Source organism: Canis lupus, chromosome 23 (genome assembly GCF_003254725.2).
Source record: "Canis lupus dingo isolate Sandy chromosome 23, ASM325472v2, whole genome shotgun sequence".
NCBI classification, from domain to species: Eukaryota; Metazoa; Chordata; class Mammalia; order Carnivora; family Canidae; genus Canis; species Canis lupus.
The window spans coordinates 27,288,406-27,306,733 of record NC_064265.1 but is presented as its reverse complement, the minus strand read 5'-3'; the positions used below and the strand labels follow the sequence as shown (position 1 = coordinate 27,306,733).

The following is an 18,328-nucleotide window of genomic DNA, read 5'->3' as shown; positions in this document are numbered from 1 at the left end:
AAGCTAAAAGATAGATTACCCAGGTCCCAGTGGGTCTCCAGAAAATTTGTTTCTGGGTGAAATCTTGCCCTCTCTGAATTCACAGGACCAAATTTCTATACTTATTTCAGCTGTCTGCCGCATTACAAGGCAGTGGATGTGGAAAAACACTTGGAAAGCTGCCCAACATTTGAACATACGGACACGTCTTTTGAATTATTCTGCTCTTCAGAGTCTTCTCAAGATGACAAACTCTCTGAACACAGCAACCATGTTCTGTACAGCTGTGAGCCACCACCAACAGGACAGTGAGGAATGTGCACTTAGAACCATGGAAAGGTCACTTTCAATCCCTTCTTGAGCCAAAGACCTTGACTACCCCATCCCACCTTCTTGGAGCTTCAGGCTTCCCCGGGTCACTTGGCACCATTCATTGCCAGGTAACTTAAGTACAGCCAGAGGGACAACTGATTCACTGAAATATCAAACCCCCTCCTCCAGCCCATCTTCTGCCTTTGGAGCAGCATGGCTTGATTTTAATTTCTACCTGTGGTAAGACCTCCCAAGGAATTCAAGGTCGGGGAGATACGAATGAAAATGAGGACTTGGGGGCACCTGGGTGGCTCAGTAGTTGAGCGTCTGCCTTTGGCTCAGGTCCTGATCCCAAAGGCCTGGAATCAAGTCCCACATCCAGCTCCCCATAGGGAGCCTGCTTCTCCCTCTATGTCTCTGCCTCTGTTTCTCATCAATAAAATTTTTTTTAATTTTAAAAATTAAAAAAAAATGAGAACATAAATAAGAGGGAGCACAACCTAGCTCCCTGCTTTGCTCATTATCTGTAAAAGCTAGGGGGTCAGCTATGAGACAAGGTAAAGATACCCATGGGGCCACAGCCAGCAGACCCCAGCAGGAGCAGGCTGTCAAGAAGAATGATGGGACATGAGAGCACAGGCATTCGGGGCCCCTCTGGCCACTGGAGCCCGTGCCACTTCAAGTCACCTAGGGATCTCTGAAAAAGACAGGGATGGCCTCGGTAGCAGCTGGGCCCCCAGCTCTGGGAGGCAAGGGCAACACTAGCTGGCCTGACAGGGGTGCTCCAAGCAAGCTGGGGCTCCTGGCAATCCACCGCTCCCCCTCAACCTTTCCACTTGGTACTGCCAAGCAAAGCTGCTCTGAGGCCTCAGGACCTCTCCCAGCTCTAAGGGGTCAGAAACAAACTGCAGCCAATAAAAGAAAGAAAAAGGAGAAGACAACCAGTGGAAGAATCCAAACGTCCCAGAGCCAAGACGATTATGCCTTAGCCTGTGTAACTCAATCCCAAGCATCCCTCCTTCCTTCCATCAAGCATTCATTTCACCTTTACTACGTGCCATGAAGATTTGCAAAAGATAAGCCATTTCTGTCCTCAAGGCACTCAGGTTTCTAGGACAGGGTTCTTAGCCCTTGGTGTGGCGGTCAGGAACACAGACTTGGACCTCAGATGTCCTGGGTCAAGTCCTGGCCAGGCCACCCACTGGCTGAGTGACCCGAAGCACTTTAATTCTCTGTGCCTCAGTTTCCTCATCTGCAAAATGCAGGTTACAACAGAAGCTACCTGATGAGGTTGCTGTGACGAGTGAGTTAACACATGCAAAGTGCTCAGAGAAGGCACCCAGAAGGCCGTATGGAAGGGTCGGCTGTAACGTAAGCAAGCGGTATGAGTGTTACTCACTCATAGTTTTTGTTTTTTTTTTTTAAAGATCTTATTTATTCATGAGACACAGAGTACTTGCTCACAGGACACAGGTGACCTTTAAGGGAAGCTGATGAATACCTCGGAATTAGGTTTATGATTTACACACCCATGCACGCAGGTTTTCAGAGGATGACATTGGTAGCTTTCGTCCAATTCTCCAACAAGCAAAGCTGAAGGAAGCTTAGTGAGGCGGGGGATCTCACCGGCCCATGGCCTCAGTGTAAGCAGGCAGAGGTAAAAGCCAAGTAGTGCCGCCCAAGAGAACTTTCTGCAATGACAGAAATGTACTCTATGTGCGCTATCCCCAAATAGTGGCCATCAGCCACACGAAGCTCCTGGGCATTTGAAACGTGGCTAGGAGACTGGAGAACTGAACTTTTAGTTTTATTAACTGTATTAATTTGCCGTTAGGTAGCCACATGTGGCTAATGGCTCCCACTCTGAACATCACAGAGCTAGTCAGGGCGCAGAGGAAAACATCGCAGGCAGAGCACGGGATGCGCAACAATGCAAAACACTGGGGGACGCGTTCAGAAGCTGAGAGCACAGCAACAGGATGTACCCAGCAACTGGGGGTGGCGGTGAGGCGGGGCACAGGGTGCAGCACGGAGAACACGGGTGCCAGAGGATGAGCGCCAGAGCAGACCGGAGAGCCCCGTGCGCCGCCCTCAGACCCGGACCTGACGCTGGCCACGCACAAGCTGTGCTGGATGGCTCAGGGTGCTCCAGAGATGTGGGCCAGAAGGACGTGTACTCAGGCGCACCTCGTTCTGTGGCGCCTCACTTTACTGAACTTCAAAGATATTGCCTTTTTTTTTTTTTTAATAAATTGTAGGCTTGTGGCAACCCAGCATCAAGCAAGTCTATCAATGCCATTTTTCCACAGCATCTGCTCACCTCATGACTCTGCCACATTTTGATAATTCTCAGAGTATTTCAAACATTTTCATTATCATATTGAATTGCTATCATCTCGAGATAAAACTTGATCGGGTGAGGAGTCAGTTGCTTCTCAGGGACATGCAAAGAAAGTGTTTCTTGAGATGGCATCTACTCCTGGTGAAGATGCTCGGAACACTGTTGAAATGACAACAAAGGATTTGGAATATCTCATAAATTCAGCTGATAAAGCGGTGGCAGGGTTTGAGAGAAGCGACTCCAATTCTGAAAGGAGTTCTACTGTGGTTAAAACGCATCACATGCTATAGGGAAATTGCTCATGAAAGGAAGAGTCAATCAATGTGGCAAATTTCACTGTCATTTTAAGAAATTGCCCTGGCCATCCCGGCCTTCAGCAACCACCACCCCGATCAGTCAGCAGCCATCAGCATTGAGGCAAACGCTCAATGAGCAAAAACATTACAACTCACTAAAAGCTCTGATGATAGTTGCACTTTTTTTTTTTTTAGCAATAAGACATTTTTTAAATTACAGCATGTACTTTTTTTAGACATCATGCAATTGCACATTTAATGTAAACAGTTTTTACAGGCAGTGGGAAATTAAAAAATTCATTTGACTTGCTTTATTATGACATTCACTTTATTGCAGTGGTTTGGAACCAAACCTGCACAATCTCCGAGGTCTGTTTACAGAGAAAGATTTATTTTAAGTAATCAGCTCATGTAATTATGGTGGCTGGCAAGTCCAAGCTCTACATGCTCAAGACTCCGAGAACAGGCAAAATTTCAAATCCAAAGGCCATCTGCTACAGAATTCTCTCTCAGAAGCACCCAGGTGGCTCAGTCAGTTGAGCATCAGCTCTTGGTTTCAGCTCAGGTCATGATCTCAGGGTTGTGAGATCAAGCCCCACATCAGGTTCCATGCTCAGCATGGAGTCTGCTTAAGATTTCTCTCTCCCTCTGCCCTTTGCCCCACTCACTTTCACTCAAATAAATAAATCTTAAAAAAAAAAAAAGAAAAAAAGATTCACTCTTGTTTGGAGGTGGTCACTCTTTTGTTCCATTCAGGCCTTTGACTGATTGGATGAAGCCCACCCATATTATGGAGGACAATCTGCTTTACTCAAATCTATCTGTTTAAATTTAAATCTAATAAACGCCCTCATAGAAATATTCAGGATAATGTTTACCTGGTCACTGTGTGACCCAGCCAAGCTGACACATAAAATTAACTACCGCATGCACTAAAGTTTTTGGAGAACTACCAGCAGAACTAAGTCTAACAAGATTCGGTTGGGAGGCAGTGGAGATGGGTGGGGGAGGGGCACCAGAAGGCAGGAATACCAAGGGAAAGGCTATTTCAGTCTTCTAAGCCAAACGTCAAGGCTTCTACCAGAGAGGTGGCAATGGGAAATGAGTCATTTAATCAGCATTTGTTAAAAGAAAGTATGAATGGATTCTGTGACTTGACAAAACACATACACACAATGACACCTTCGTGGGAGCTACGATGTCCTCATAGGTCTCTGACCCAATATAAAGGACAGGAAGTTTCTCTACACACCATAAAGGGAGGGAAATGACATAGCAGAGAGAAACAGGGTTTACTGCATTTCCCTACTCCCAGGAGTCCTTGGCCTCCTCTGTGGGTCACACCTGCCCACCTTTAATTCTTTCCAACCCAGAGCCTTTCTAGAAGATAGGTAAACCACAGCCCAGACATAGCACCATTAGTTAGCTGCCTCCCAATATCTACCCCTCCCCTCCATCCTTAGAAACAACCCTGCTAGCTAAAAAAAACAACCACTCTAAGCCAAGCCACCCGTGCAGCTACCCACAACTATGTGACTAGGTTCCAGCAATGAAATGGAAGCAGAGTATTGTCTGAGAATTCCAATCAGACTCTTTAAAACAGAAGAGGCATATGTCCCTTCCCTGTTCCTCTTTTATCCCTTTTGCTCTGAAATGCAGATGTGATGGCTGGAGCTCCTGGAGCTATCTTGGACCATGAGGTGGCTTTGAGGCTGGGATTCATAGGATTGAGCAATACCTAGGTCACTGAGTCTCAGATGGAGTCACAGCACCAACCTAGATTGCCTACTTCAGGTCTTCTTCCAGGTGAGAGAAGGTACCCTACTGTGTGCAAGCCAGTTTTTCGGGCCCTCAGTCACTTGCAACCAAATGTAATTCCTGGCTGATATAAGAGGAGGTTGTTATTTTGTGCAGAAGGCAATGCAAATTTCAGAATTCAGGCTACAGAACTTTATCTGTATATTTTCTTATGGCCTTAGGTGTTGGGATGAGGCCAGAAAGAAGAGGAATCTACAGAAACTCAATACAGTCCTTCATCTTATGATTTCCTTTCAACTGCTCCTCAAAGAACCCACTACAGATGCCTTCACAACCACCTTGGTTGAGTGCCCAGGTCAGTGTAAAACAGACCTCTTAGTCTCCTCTGTGTAAAGAGAACCTTCACTTAGTTGGCCTAACCCTGGGATGAAGAGACATAACACAAAAAATGAGAGAACCTCAGGAGACTTATATACCATGACTTTTAGAAATAAAACAGGCCCAGCATCTTCCCTGCACTTCAGTGCTTTGCCAAAGAGCTGGAAAATGTGCTTGAGGCTGGTAACGAATTAGTGAACAAATGGTATCCTTGTTTTACTTCCATTTAACCTATTTCTTCAAAATGAAGCATACAAAGGGAGGCTTCCTAAACATAGCTGATCATTGCCCTAAGTCCAGCAAAGAGGCAGTCTTTTCCCTGGGAGAATGTAAGTTCCCTGGTGCCTGGGAAAGTCTGAAATTAAAAAGTGAATAAACAAACATGAATAAATAATCAAAGTAACTAATAAAGATACTCAAGAATGGGGGGAAAGGGATACAACCTAGCAATTGCACTACTGGGTGTTTACTCCAAAGATACAAATGTAGTGATCAGGAGGGGCACCTGCACCCCAATGTTTATAGCAGCCATGTCCACAATAGCCAAAATGTGGAAGGAGCCATGATGTCCATCAACAAATGACTGGATTATGAAAATGTGGTATCTATATGCAACGGAATACAACTCAGCCATCAAAAAAAAATCTTGCCATTTGCGATGTGGATGGAACTAGAGGGTATTATGCAAAACAAAATAAATCAATCAAAGAAAGATAATTACCATATGATCTCATTCATGTGGAATTTAAGAAACAAAACAGGATCATAGGAGAGGGAAAAAAAAAAGACGGAATCAGAGAGGGAGACAAACCATAAGAGACTCTTACCATAGGAAACAAACCAAGGGTTGCTAGAGGGGAGCGGGGTGGGGGATGGGATAACTGGGTGATGGACATTAAGGAGGGCACGTGATGTAATGAGCACTGGGTGTTATATAAGACTGAGGAATCACTTAACTTTACCTCTGAAACCAACAATTATATATTAACTGAATAAAAAAAAAAAAAAGAACGGGGGGAAGGGGAGAAAGTTTGAGGGAGACAGACACCAGGTAGTGCCTAGATAAGTCCGGGCAAAGAGTGGCTGAGGGACCCACATTCAGGAAGATCCTTCAGAAGAGACCTGGCTGGTGGAATTGGTCCACAGAGCCCTTCAGAGTTCTGTCCGGAGCTGATCGATGAGCAATCAACCATCAAGGTGGTAAAGTTGAGGGCTGGCAGTGATCATAGACTCCTAGCCACTTTTCTTAGAAACCTTATTTCAGGGCACCTGGGTTGCTCAGATGGCTAAGCATCCAAATCTTGGTTTTGGTTCAGATTGTGATCTCAGGGTCATGAGATCGAGCCCAGCGTCAAGCTCCACACTCAGCTCAGAGTCTGCTTGAGATTCTTTCCCCTTCCTCTCCCTCCCGCTCTGCTCTTCCCCTGCTCCCATGCCCTCTAAAATAAACAAAATCAGAAAGAAAGAAAGAAAGAAAGAAAGAAAGAAAGAAAGAAAGAAAGAAAGAAAGAAAGAAAAAAAGAAAAGAAAAGAAAAAAGAAAAGAAAAGAGAAAAGAAAAGAAAAGAAAAGAAAAGAAAAGAAAAGAAAAGAAAAGAAAAGAAAAGAAAAGAAAAGAAAGAGAAAGCCCATTTCTTCCTGGAAACCCTAGGCTTAGAAGTGTAGAACTATAGTGTGAGATGGTGAATACTCTAGGTTGTACTGAATACTCCTTCATTCATTCATTCACTGGTACCTTCCCAAGGCTACAGCTAAGGAACAGCACACAACAGGCATCAGAATCCTTCCCTCCATAGCAACACATGTTATGAATTCAGGAACCTGAGAGGGGGCGGCTGACTCCAAAACAACTTTATCCATCTGGCTGATGACTCAACACAGCTCCCCTCCTTTGTAGGCCTGCTAGATTTAGCAAATAAAAATATAGGACTGCCAGTCAAATTTGAATTTCAGGTACAGAATAACTTTTTTAGTTTCAAAGTCCCAAATATCACGTGACAGGATTATCCTTTAAAAAAAAAAAAAAAGTATCTGGGATGCCCGGGTCGCTCAGCAGTTGAGCACCTGCCTTTGGCCCAGGGCATGATACTGGAGTCCCAGGATTGAGTCCCACATTGGGCTCCCTGCATGGAGCCTGCTTCTCTCTCTGCCTGTGTTTCTGCCTCTGTGTCTCTCATGAATAAATAAAATCTTTAATTTTTTTTAATTAAAAATAAATACCTGAAATTCAAATTTCACCGAGCATCCTGTATTCAAATCATGTGTGGCCCCTACCTCTGCCTGACACTCCCCAAGGACATCCCATCACACAGACGCGAACACCCTGCCTACCACCTGCTCGTCCCTCTTGGGAATGGGTGTGGTGGATTCCTCTGCACACACGTCGAGAAGCTCCTGCTGTGCCACGAACACGGAGCTGGAATCCAGAGTCCCACAACAGGAAGCAAAGCACCCAAAGGTAGGGAGGGTTTCTAAAGCAGAACTATGCAGAGGTCCAGAGTCCGCACATACACAAGCCTTCTCACGCATCCACTTCTTAGTGTGAGTGAGGCCTTCCGATTCTTCAGGGGAGATTTTCACGGGAGAGGGAGAGAAGAAGTCACATTGGGAGGGCAGCGGAGGGGAAGGCCACCAGGAGAGTAGAGAAGGAAAGCAGGGTGGGCAGAGGGTGGATCCCCAAGGCAACGCAAGGCAAGCCGACGAAGTGCTCAAGAAGAACCTCAGCATCTGTCCGGGACCAAACCTTGTTACCTGACAGCATAAAGATGCCTACCTGTGTTGACAAAGCTCGTGGCAAAAAAACATCCCATGCTCTGATTTTCTTGAGCTGAGCTATCGGTCACCCTGCCACTCCTTCCAGGGAGGGCTGGTGGTTTACGGGGAGTGGGGAGGAAGGGACGATCCTTAATAACACAATAAGTTTATCAAAGACCGAAGGAGAGAAAAGAAGAATATCCCAGGAGCCTCATGGTTTCAGATACAGTACAAAACTCCACATCCCCCACTAACTGCCAAACTGCAGTGACAAACCACCTCTGCTGGCTCCAGGCAGCATGTGGCCCACCAAGCGGCACTTACTGGCCATCAGCCGTGCTCCAGTAAAAGGCAAAGGGGACGAGGGACAGGAAACCGCCCCTGACAATCTTCCAACTTACAAGGTAACAGGGTAGGTGGTAATGCCTCCAGCTTCATACTGCTTGGCTGACGCCCTGTTGCAACCAGTCCCCCCACTGCTGGCAAGGCAGGAAAGGGTCAAAGCAAGCGGCCCATTGCACCACCAGAAGAAAAACATCTTAGCAATTCTCCTGCTCCAGCCCCAGCAGAGGATGCGTACTGCAGAGCCAGCCAAGCAGGGGTGCAGAGGCTGCAGTGACTGAGCCCTTCTGACTTGAGCCTCAAGGCCTCCCCCATGTCAGGAGCCTCTGACCTGGGTCAGAAGCTGCCAAATCCCCCCTACCCACACGGACCCCATCCTGGATCAAGCATCTAGGCTTCCAAAATGCAGCTGCTTCTTCGCCAGAACCTCCCAGCAGGACTGCGAGGCAGGATGCAGTCTTCCAGGCAGGGGAGAGTTAACAGTCCATTCTCCCCTGGCGCTGCGGCTGTAAATCACCAGGGGCTCTGCTCGGGGACAGGTGCCCCATCACTCACCGCCTGCCCTTAACGCGGACAGCAGGGATGACGAGCTTCCCGGGAACCAGCCTGGGGCCACCCGGCAGGAACATGATCAGGGCCCTGGGGAAGGACGTCACTGACCCAGACCTCCTCACCCGCAGCCCCCCTGAGAGCTGCCAGCAGGCCAGCCTGTGGCCCCGCAGAAATGAAAGTGACCAGGAAGAAGGAAGGCCCAAAGAAATTGTACTCGGGTCCCAGGAGGAGGAGGAGGGCATGCCACAAGGGGAAGGAGTTTCAAAGGGCCCCACATGGCTTGGAGCAAGTGCCTCACGGTTACCCCAGGGCAGAAGAGGCAGGGAAACTGCACAGAGGAGCTCTACATCTTCCTTTCGACCTTCCACAGCAGTTATTGCTGGAACCTGTCCCCTTAAGATGTGTCAGTGTGCAGGTCAGGCTTTGCAATAGTCATGAAATGCCTCAGAAGTGCCGAGCACTGGGCGGCAGCCAGAACCAGGGAGATGTGGGTTCACATCTCTGCTCATCTCTTCACAAGGTCGGTGATCTGGGATGCCACTTGGCCTCCTGGAGCCTCCCCTCCTGACTCCCTCCGTAGGACACACCAGTAACACCACCTTCAAGTCTGCTGGGCCGACAAGAGAGAACTGACCTAAGGGACCTACCACTACAGGCCTGGGGACCTCATAGATCCTCAATACATAAGGACATGGCGGGGGGCGGGGGGAGACTTGAATAACCCAATTTCCTTAAACTTCAGTTTCCAGCTCTGCAGAACTTTAAAAAAAAATACCTCCCTCCTGCATGTAAAGCATTTAGAAAAGTACCCGGTACACAGAGTGTGCTAAAATTTCTCTCCTCTCCCCCTCCTTCCCTCCATCCTGAATCTCTGACTCTGTTCTCTCCACACACATGCTCCTAGGGAACTGTCACCTCCATGATGACTCCCAGCTCCTCTCACCTCCAACCTGTGACATTCCCACCACGGCCATTCCCATCACAGCTTTAACATTCAGGAGGGTGAACTCACCACCTCTCCCAAAGCTGGGTCCCCACTGCCCACTTCCTCATGGCATTCAGGCTACTCAGGTCAAAACCTTGGAGTTCCCTGTGACTCATTCTTGACCACTGGTCAAGCACTAAGTCTGTAAAAGCTTCTCTTCCTATTCTTTTGGCCTAAGCCACGATACCAGAAGGGTTTATGCAAAGGCCAAAGTCCCCTGGGCTCTAACACCAGTTTCAGCATCTATGGAAACAAATGGGAAAGATAAGTGACCCCCCACACACATAGCGCAGTACACATGGTGCCTAATATATAGTAGGATCTCAAAAGCTGGTGTCGCTATTAATGTAAGACTTAATATTTAGCATCAAGGTCTGATCACCATCTCAACATAACTCCCCACATAAAAGCCCACGGTGGCTGCTCTGCAGTTTAACCCAATCTGGAGGCCAGGCTGAGGCTGTCAGGTACTCCTTCAGCTGCCACCATTCCTTCCTCAACTGGTCCTTCAGTGCTCATGAGACTCCCTTTCCACAGCCCTCAGGCTGACACACTTACCCAGATTATGCCCACACTGACTTCTACCTCAGCTCTCGGCTCTTTCATCTTTTCTGCCCAGACTCTCCCTTGTACTTTGAGGCTCAGGTGCGTCTTTCTGCCTAGCCTTCCCCCACACTCCCACCCCCTAAAGTGACCTCACTCCACCGCCTTCTTCCACACAATGTCTACACCCGTGCCATGTGGTTCGGTTCTCTAACAAATGAGCCTCCCCATTGGGTGAGTACAAATGATTCTCATTATTCACGGATTCCATATTTGCAAATTTGCCTACTCTCTAAAACTCATTCAAACCCCTAAGTCAATATTTATAGCACTTCCAGGATCTGGATGCACACAGAGTAGCAAAACAGTTCAGTCACTCAACATGCACATTCCCAGCTGAAGCCTAACAAGGCAATATCCCGCCTTCTTGTTGCAGCTCTCCTATTATAAACAACTGTCCACCCCTGTCTACTTAGTGCATTTCTCACATTTTTGTGTTTTGTTTAATTCAGCTGTTTAAATTGGACCCCAAGCCTAGTGCTGAAGTGCTGGTTAGTATTCTAAGTGCAAGGCAGCTATGATGTGCCTTATGGAAAAAATACGAGTTTTACATAACCTTCATTCAAGCATGAGTCACGGTGCTGTTGGCCACGAGTTTAATGTTAATGAACCAACAATAGGGTACATGTAGAAAACGGAAGAGGAAATTTGCAGATCCCTACAAGAGGCTGCTCCAGTAAGTGCTAAAGTCAAGTCCATAGTGCATGAGAAAGCTGCAAAAAAGTGGCTAAATCTGTGGACTCCATTTGGTACTAACGCATGCGAGATCATGACCAACTAAAAAAGCATGGTGGGCAACACTGTGTGATGCTAAAAAGCCAAGTACATTTATTATCAGGTCACCCAGGGTCAGGAAAATGTTCGACCCTCCTTAGCTAGTGTTTTATGATCAGGAAGTACTGTATGTAGTTACTATAAGAACTAGGTATTAAAATAAGCTGTCTTTGTATTTTTTAAAGATTTGAGAGAGAGAGAGCACACATGTAAGCACCCACAGTGGAGAGAGGGAGAGAGAATCTCAAGCAGGCTCCACACTGAGTACAGAGCTTGACATGGGGTTTGATCTCAAAATCCTGACATCACGACCCTGACAACCTGATCTGAAATCAAGAATATGTCACTTAACCAACTGAGTCACCCAGGCGCCCCTAAAAACAGTGTCTTTAAAGACAAATATACATGAAAGAAAGTTATGTATGGATCAGTTGATGAAAATGTGACCAGAGGCTCTCAGAATCCTGACCCTCCCTCTATTTCCCCTAGGAGCAATGCCTCAATAGAATATCTAACAACCTGTGAAAGCAAGGGAGACAAAGGCAAAAATGAACTATGGGGACTTCGTCAAGATGAAAAGCTTCTGCACAGCAAAGGAAACAGTCAACAAAACCAAAAGACAACTGAAAGAATGGGAGAAGATACATGCAAATTATATATCAGATAAAGGGCTAGTATCCAAAATCTATAAAGAACTTATCATACTCAATACCAAAATAATCCACTCAAGAAAGGGCGGAAGACATTTCTCCAAAGACAACACACAAATGGCCAACGGATACATAAAAAAAAAAAAGTTCCACATTACTCGGCATCAGGGAAATACAAATCAAAACCACATTGAGATACCACCTCACACCAGTCAGAATGACTAAATGAACAAGTCAGGAAATGACAGATGTTGGTGAGGATGTGGAGAAAGGGGAACCATCGTACACTGTTGGTTGGTGGGAATGTAAGCTGGTGCAGCCACTCTGGAAAATAGTATGGGGTTTCCTCAAAAAGTTGAAAATAAACCTGCCCTATGACTCAGCAATTGCACTGCTAGGTATTTACCCCAAAGATACAAAGGTAGTGATCCAGAGGGGCATCTGCACCCTGCAGTTTATAGCAGCAATGTCCACAATAGCCAAACTATGGAAAGAGCCCAGATGTCCATCAAAGATGAATGGATAAAGAAGATGTGGTATATATATCCACGGAATATCACTCAGCCATCAAAAAAATGAAATCTTTCCACTTGCAACAACATGGATGAACTACAGGGTATTATGCTAAGCCAAATAAGTCAATTAGAGAAAGACAATTGTCATATGATCTCACCCATACATGGAATTTAAAAAACAAAACAGAGGATCATAGGGGAAGAAAAGAAAAAACAAGATGAAATCAGAGAGGGAGGCAAACCGTAAGAGACTCTTAATCATAGGAAACAAACTGAGGGGAGGGGAGAAGAGTGGGGGAATGGGGTGACTGGGTGATGGACATTAAAGGGCACATGAAAAAAAAAATAAAAAATAAAAAATAAAGGGCACATGATATAATGAGCACTGGGTGTTATATGCACCTGATGAATCACTGACCTCTACCTCTGAAACCAGTAATACACTATATGTTAATCAACTGAATTTAAATAACATTTTTTTAAAAAGATACCTCTCTAATTCAATATTGATAGTGGAACATTACTACCGTGAATGATGACAATGGACTGTAATCAGCCGTGCCTTACAATCACCTTGCTTGTATGTGTTGATGGGGTTCCTGGAGGATATAGACCAAATTTTCTGCTCCACAATGGCCAGCACAGACCAAGGGAAGATACTCAGAAAATACTTTGAGAAACTCTTTTATTCCTCCAATCCACTAGCCCACTGTAATCCACAGTCTCCACACTTCAAATCTGATCAGTAACAAAGATTCTACTTTTGCCCAGAACTTCCCACCCCACACACACTTTTGTGAGACTAAGAGCAGAATACCAGCTCCACAGTCAGGCTTTTTGTTCTGTTCTTGACAAGAGGCTAACATAGGGCCTGACAACTGGCAGGAATCCAGTAAATATCCATTAAATTTTTTAAAATAATAATTTAGAAGAAAAAAGAATACCTGAACAAGTAGAGAGAGTAATAACCCATCCTTGACATATCCTTGAGTCCATGTCCCAACTTTGTGGAAGCTGGCCCTCTCTTTCTCCACTTACAGAGGGTCTTCTGCAAACAAAACCAACAGTCTAGAATTTTCTAACAAAGACTACAATGTTCTGTTCCTCTATGATTAACATAAGAATTCAAGGGACTATCTGATGCACTTGACCTATTTCATCTCATGGGAAACATGACTCTCCCTGTCTTTGAGGCCTTCACTATATTGTCTGTTAGGGCTTAGAGCACTTGTGATTAGTGAAGAAGTCAGATACCACCCCCCCTCATCATTTTTGATCCTCTGGCATGTTTTACCCCCACAAACAACTCAGTAGTTACTTGGCTGCCTGGGGTCATCCTCCTATTCTCAAATGCTTGACATTTTATGTATCTCCTCCCAGCCAGCACAGGACTGTTTCTTCCATCCAGTGATTTCTGGCGTGGTGGTCTTTTGTTTCTAAGGCAACAGATTCACCATAGAGACACAATATTTGATAGCAAATACATCTGGAATAATAACTTAGATTCTTTTTCTTTGATCCAAATGTTTTACATGTTCTAATTTATTAATCACCACGGTAAGTTGCAAAAATGGCTACAATACTTTGAGTGCTTTGCAGTAGAGTTTCTTTTTTCCCCACCTCTCGAATTTGGGCTGACTCTACCCAACAGGACATTAACAAACGTGATGTAGGCAGAGGCTTGAAGAGGGCTTGCCCTTTTTCTTCCTGGAATCCCAACACTAGCCTTTTCAACCTGGAAGCCCTCACTAGCCTTTGGATAAGACTCATGTGGTCCAGTCACCCGGGAAGCCTTAGCTGACCACCAGCCAAGTGCCTGACAGATAAAGCCATCTGAGACCAGCCAGTCCCCAGGCAACCCACCAACTGATTACACATGTATAATCGGCAGCCAAGCCTGAGATCAGAAAAACCATCCAGCAAAATTATGAGCCAAGTAAGTGTTTTAGGCCACTAAGTTTGGAGTGGTTTGTGTCACAGCAAAAGCTAACATACACGACTCCATTTTACAGATGAAGAAACTGAGGCACAGAGATTAAGTAACCTACTAAAGTCCCACAGCTATTAAATGGTAAGTTGGTATTCAAACCCAAGAGGCCAGGCTTTGCCAGTGGTCCGACAGCCAAGTCACTCCACAAGCTTCAAATATCTTCCCACCTGCCGACTTCCCCAAAGGAGCTTATGTGTAGGGCATGGACTTACATGGCCCCATAAACACAGGCAACTTTCAGCACCAAATAACCTTCTTTATTTTGCATTTATGTTGCTCTTCAGGTGTGCAAAGTCTTCTGACACATGCCAGCCATGAAAAAAACAGTAAGAGTTGCCCAAATTTTCACTGATGGATGAATGGAACAAAATGTGGTATATCCATACAAAAGAATATTACTCAGCCTCAAAAACGGATGAAATTTTAAACACATGCTACAACATGGACAAACCCTGAAGATGTTAGACGAAGTGAAATAAGCCAGTCACAGAAGGGCAAATACTGCATGATTATATGGGGTATTTATTCATAGAGACAGAAAGTAGAACCATGGTTGCCAAGGGCAAGGGGGAAGGAGGAATGGGGCACTGGCGTCTAATGAGTCAAGAGCTACAGTTTGAGAAAATGAGAAAGTTCTGGAGATGGATGGCGGTAGGGGTAGTCCCACAATACGAATGTACTTAATGCTGCTCAACTACACATTTCCAAATGGCTCAAATGGCAAAACGTTCATTCTATATAGTTTACCACACTTCTTTAAAAAAAATAATAAGTATGGGTGGGTGCTTGGCAGTCTCAGTCAGTTAAGCGTCTGCCTTCGGTTCAGGTTTTGATCTCAGGGTCCTGGGATAGAGCCCCACATCAGGCTCCATGCTCAGTAGGAGTGTCTACTTCTCCTGTGATCTCACTCTCTGTCCACTCATGCTCTTGCTCTCTCTCAAATAAATAAATGAATATATATTTTTAAAGAGTTTATTTATTCATGAGAGACACACAGAGAGGCAAAGACATAGGCAGAGGGAGAAGCAGGCTTCCCTGTGGGGAGCCCAATGAGGGACCCAATCTCGGGGCTCAAGGATCATGCCCTGAGCCGAACGAAGGCAGATGCTCAACCACTGAGCCACTGAGGCAACCCATAAATGAATCTTTAAAAATAATAAGTGTACGGAATGGCAGTGCTAAAAATGACAGGCCTAGGACCACTGCTAGACAAGTTAGAGCCCCGGGAGCAAAGCAAGCAAGAAATACTCAGCCACTCGGGCTCAGAGTCACATGGCTCCACTCTGTCAGAATGTCCTGGACCCACCACACAACTGAGGGCTGACAGCTATGTCAAGGCTGCCTTACAAACAAGCTCCAGCTCAAAGACAAAACCCCTCAAAGCCATCAAAGCTAGTTCCCTGCCCCAACTCCAGCTAGTCATGGGCGGGGAGGGGGGGCGGGCTATGTTCTATTTCCTCTTGGCAAAATCTGGGGTGGGTTCTCACGATCACAAGACTGGATCGGACTCATTCTGATGTGACATCAAGAACAATAAAGTTAATGCAAATTTTGGATGAGCCAATAGAATTTCTACTGGCCCAACAATTTCAAACCTTTGTAAATTAAACTCTTTCTGGAAAACCAAGGTCTCTTCCTCATTGGGACTCTGGATGAATGGACATGGGCATTTGGACAGTATAAAACCACCACTACAGGATGATCTCTTATACAGAAAAAGAAAAAAAAAAAAAAAGCTATACCTCAAATATTAACAGAAGATATGGGGACTTATTGTCTTTGTTTATTTTCAATTTTTTTTTTACAAGAAAGTTTTTTTAAGCAAGCTGAAACCTAAGCTCGTGCAGGGATCCTGCTGTCAAACATACGTTACCTCACTTAAGACCTAAAGACAACCTTACAAGAGAGCCAAGGCTGCTCCCATAACCATCCCTGCCGCATAGACGAGGATGCAGAGGTTCTACAAACACCACGCCTCAAGATACGCACTTGAGGCAGATGTTTTGAAGGCACCTCTCAGAGACCATCCCTGCTGTCCACAGCCCGAGGGGTCCATAAATATAGAAAGGAAGGGGCTGGGGATAAGAGAGGAAGAAAACAGGAAGCCCCGCTTGGCAGCCGCCCGAGGAGCACCCCACCCCCTTCACCATCAGGAAGGTCAGAGGATGCTGGTGCACAACAGCCTCAGCCACCTGGCCCGAGTCCAGACAGCCCACCATGTGCGCAGATGAAATGTGACATCCGTGACCAGCCTCAGCCTTTGAGTGTCCTTCCAGTTCCTCGGCTATGGACCAACAAGGTCCCTTGGGGCTGAGGGGCAGGGGTCACTCTGGGCCTTCCCTCCCCCCCTTCTTCTTCCTGCCCCACCTGCAAGAAGCCAGGGGTTCCCTTAACAATCATCTCGGCCTCTGCTAGCTGACAGTGAGTCAGTCACCCCAAGGGTCTGGGGATAATCTCACGGGACCTGATGACTCAGTGGCTCACCCACAGAATTCCGTAATTGTCATAATCATTGTCCTCACCAGCCAAGAGAAGGAATGAGAGGAAGCAATGCCATGATTCACAGGTGCCCAGCAGCAGGACCCTGCCAACCCAGCTCCCTCCTACCTCTTTTTCCATCACAGAGGATTTGGGTACGGAAAAGACAGTGGTGGAAGATCTATCCCAGATGTATCACAGACAACTGGGGACCTACCCAGCATATGAGATTTAAATGAACCAAACCCAGACAAAGCTGGATTTGCCAGCCGTGTTCCTACCCCTCTGCTTATGTGGCCATGTAACCAGTAACCTGAGAGTCAAGGGGCAATGGAGGAAACACTCAGAATGCTAAGGGCCTGCTGGTGGCCAGTCAACTCATTGTTCACTCATTTGTTCAGGTACTCCTCCTGGAGCTTCACTACTATAAACAAGTAAACAATCATGATTAGCTGAAGAGAGTGCTACGGAGAAATAGCAAGCCAAGGAATGAGGGATGGGGGTGCTGGAGATGGCAAGGCAGTTATTTAAATGGGGGGTACCTGGGTGGCTCAGTGGTTGAGCATCTGCCTTTGGCTCAAGTTGTGTTCCTAGGGTGCTGGGATTGAGTCCTGCATCAGGCTCCCTGCATGGAGCCTGCTTCTCCCTCTGCCTAGGTCTCTGCCTCTCATGAATAAATTTTTTAAATCTATACAAAAAATAAAATAATAAAATAAAATAAATGGTAGCCCAGGAAGGCCTTGTTGATAAAGTGACATTAGAACAGAAATCTGAATTTCGCAAATTCTAGGGTTAAGACAATATCAAACAGAGGGACCAGGAAGTTCAGACTCTGAGGTAGGAGCACATTTGACAGGAGCACAGCAAAGGTGGACACCTCCTACCAGCTGGGACTGGGAACCTGACGGGCCAACCTCCACTGGCTCCTGGACACAAAGGTCCCTTTAGCCAACTCTGTGCAGCCAAGCTCAGGGACCAGGTGGGGAAGCCGTCTACCACAACTCCAATGGGCTATTTAACAAGCTACTCTTCATCATCCCATGGCATGGGCACATGGATGATTTTAACAAATATCTGTGGGCTCAAGAGAGTCAGAGGGCAATAAATTTAAGTGTTGAAGACTTTCAGAAAAAGAAATTTCATGACCTTCTCAGTATTCATCAATGTTTACATTACATTATCAGAAATCTCTCCTCAAACCTAACCCAAACCCTTCATACTGTAATTTTAGGTCAAGAATGCTGCTATTCTGGGCTACATGGGGCCAGGGGTGGCAACAAAACATCCCCAACTTGGGGTACACCTGAAAGATGGGTGGGACATGGGCACTTTGGGGAGGCAGTGCCTCAGGGTTCTGGAGCTTCTGGGGACTGGCCAGCACCTTTTGAGAAGGCTTCCTCTCCCTGGAAAGCTAGAGGCCTGGGTGGGGCTGCAAGAAAGGTAGAAAGAGGGGGTGGCTGCTCAGAGCTTGTTGCAGACCAACAGGTAATTGGCACTTAGATGTTGTACAACCCAGGTTAGCTGGCCAGGGGAGGAGGCAGGGACGAGGCAGCCATTCTATCTAGGAATAAGGCAATGGATCTGGCAGGTTCCAAACAGAAAGCTCAGCTCAGGGTTCAGAG

At 46.2% G+C, this 18,328-nt stretch overlaps 1 protein-coding gene across 2 annotated transcripts in view; it reads right to left on the bottom strand.

The window, feature by feature from the left end:
- Positions 1-18,328, bottom strand: part of SH3BP5 (SH3 domain binding protein 5) — a 76,430-nt gene that overhangs the window by 29,287 nt on the left and 28,815 nt on the right. The gene's annotated exons all lie outside the window — the stretch shown is intronic.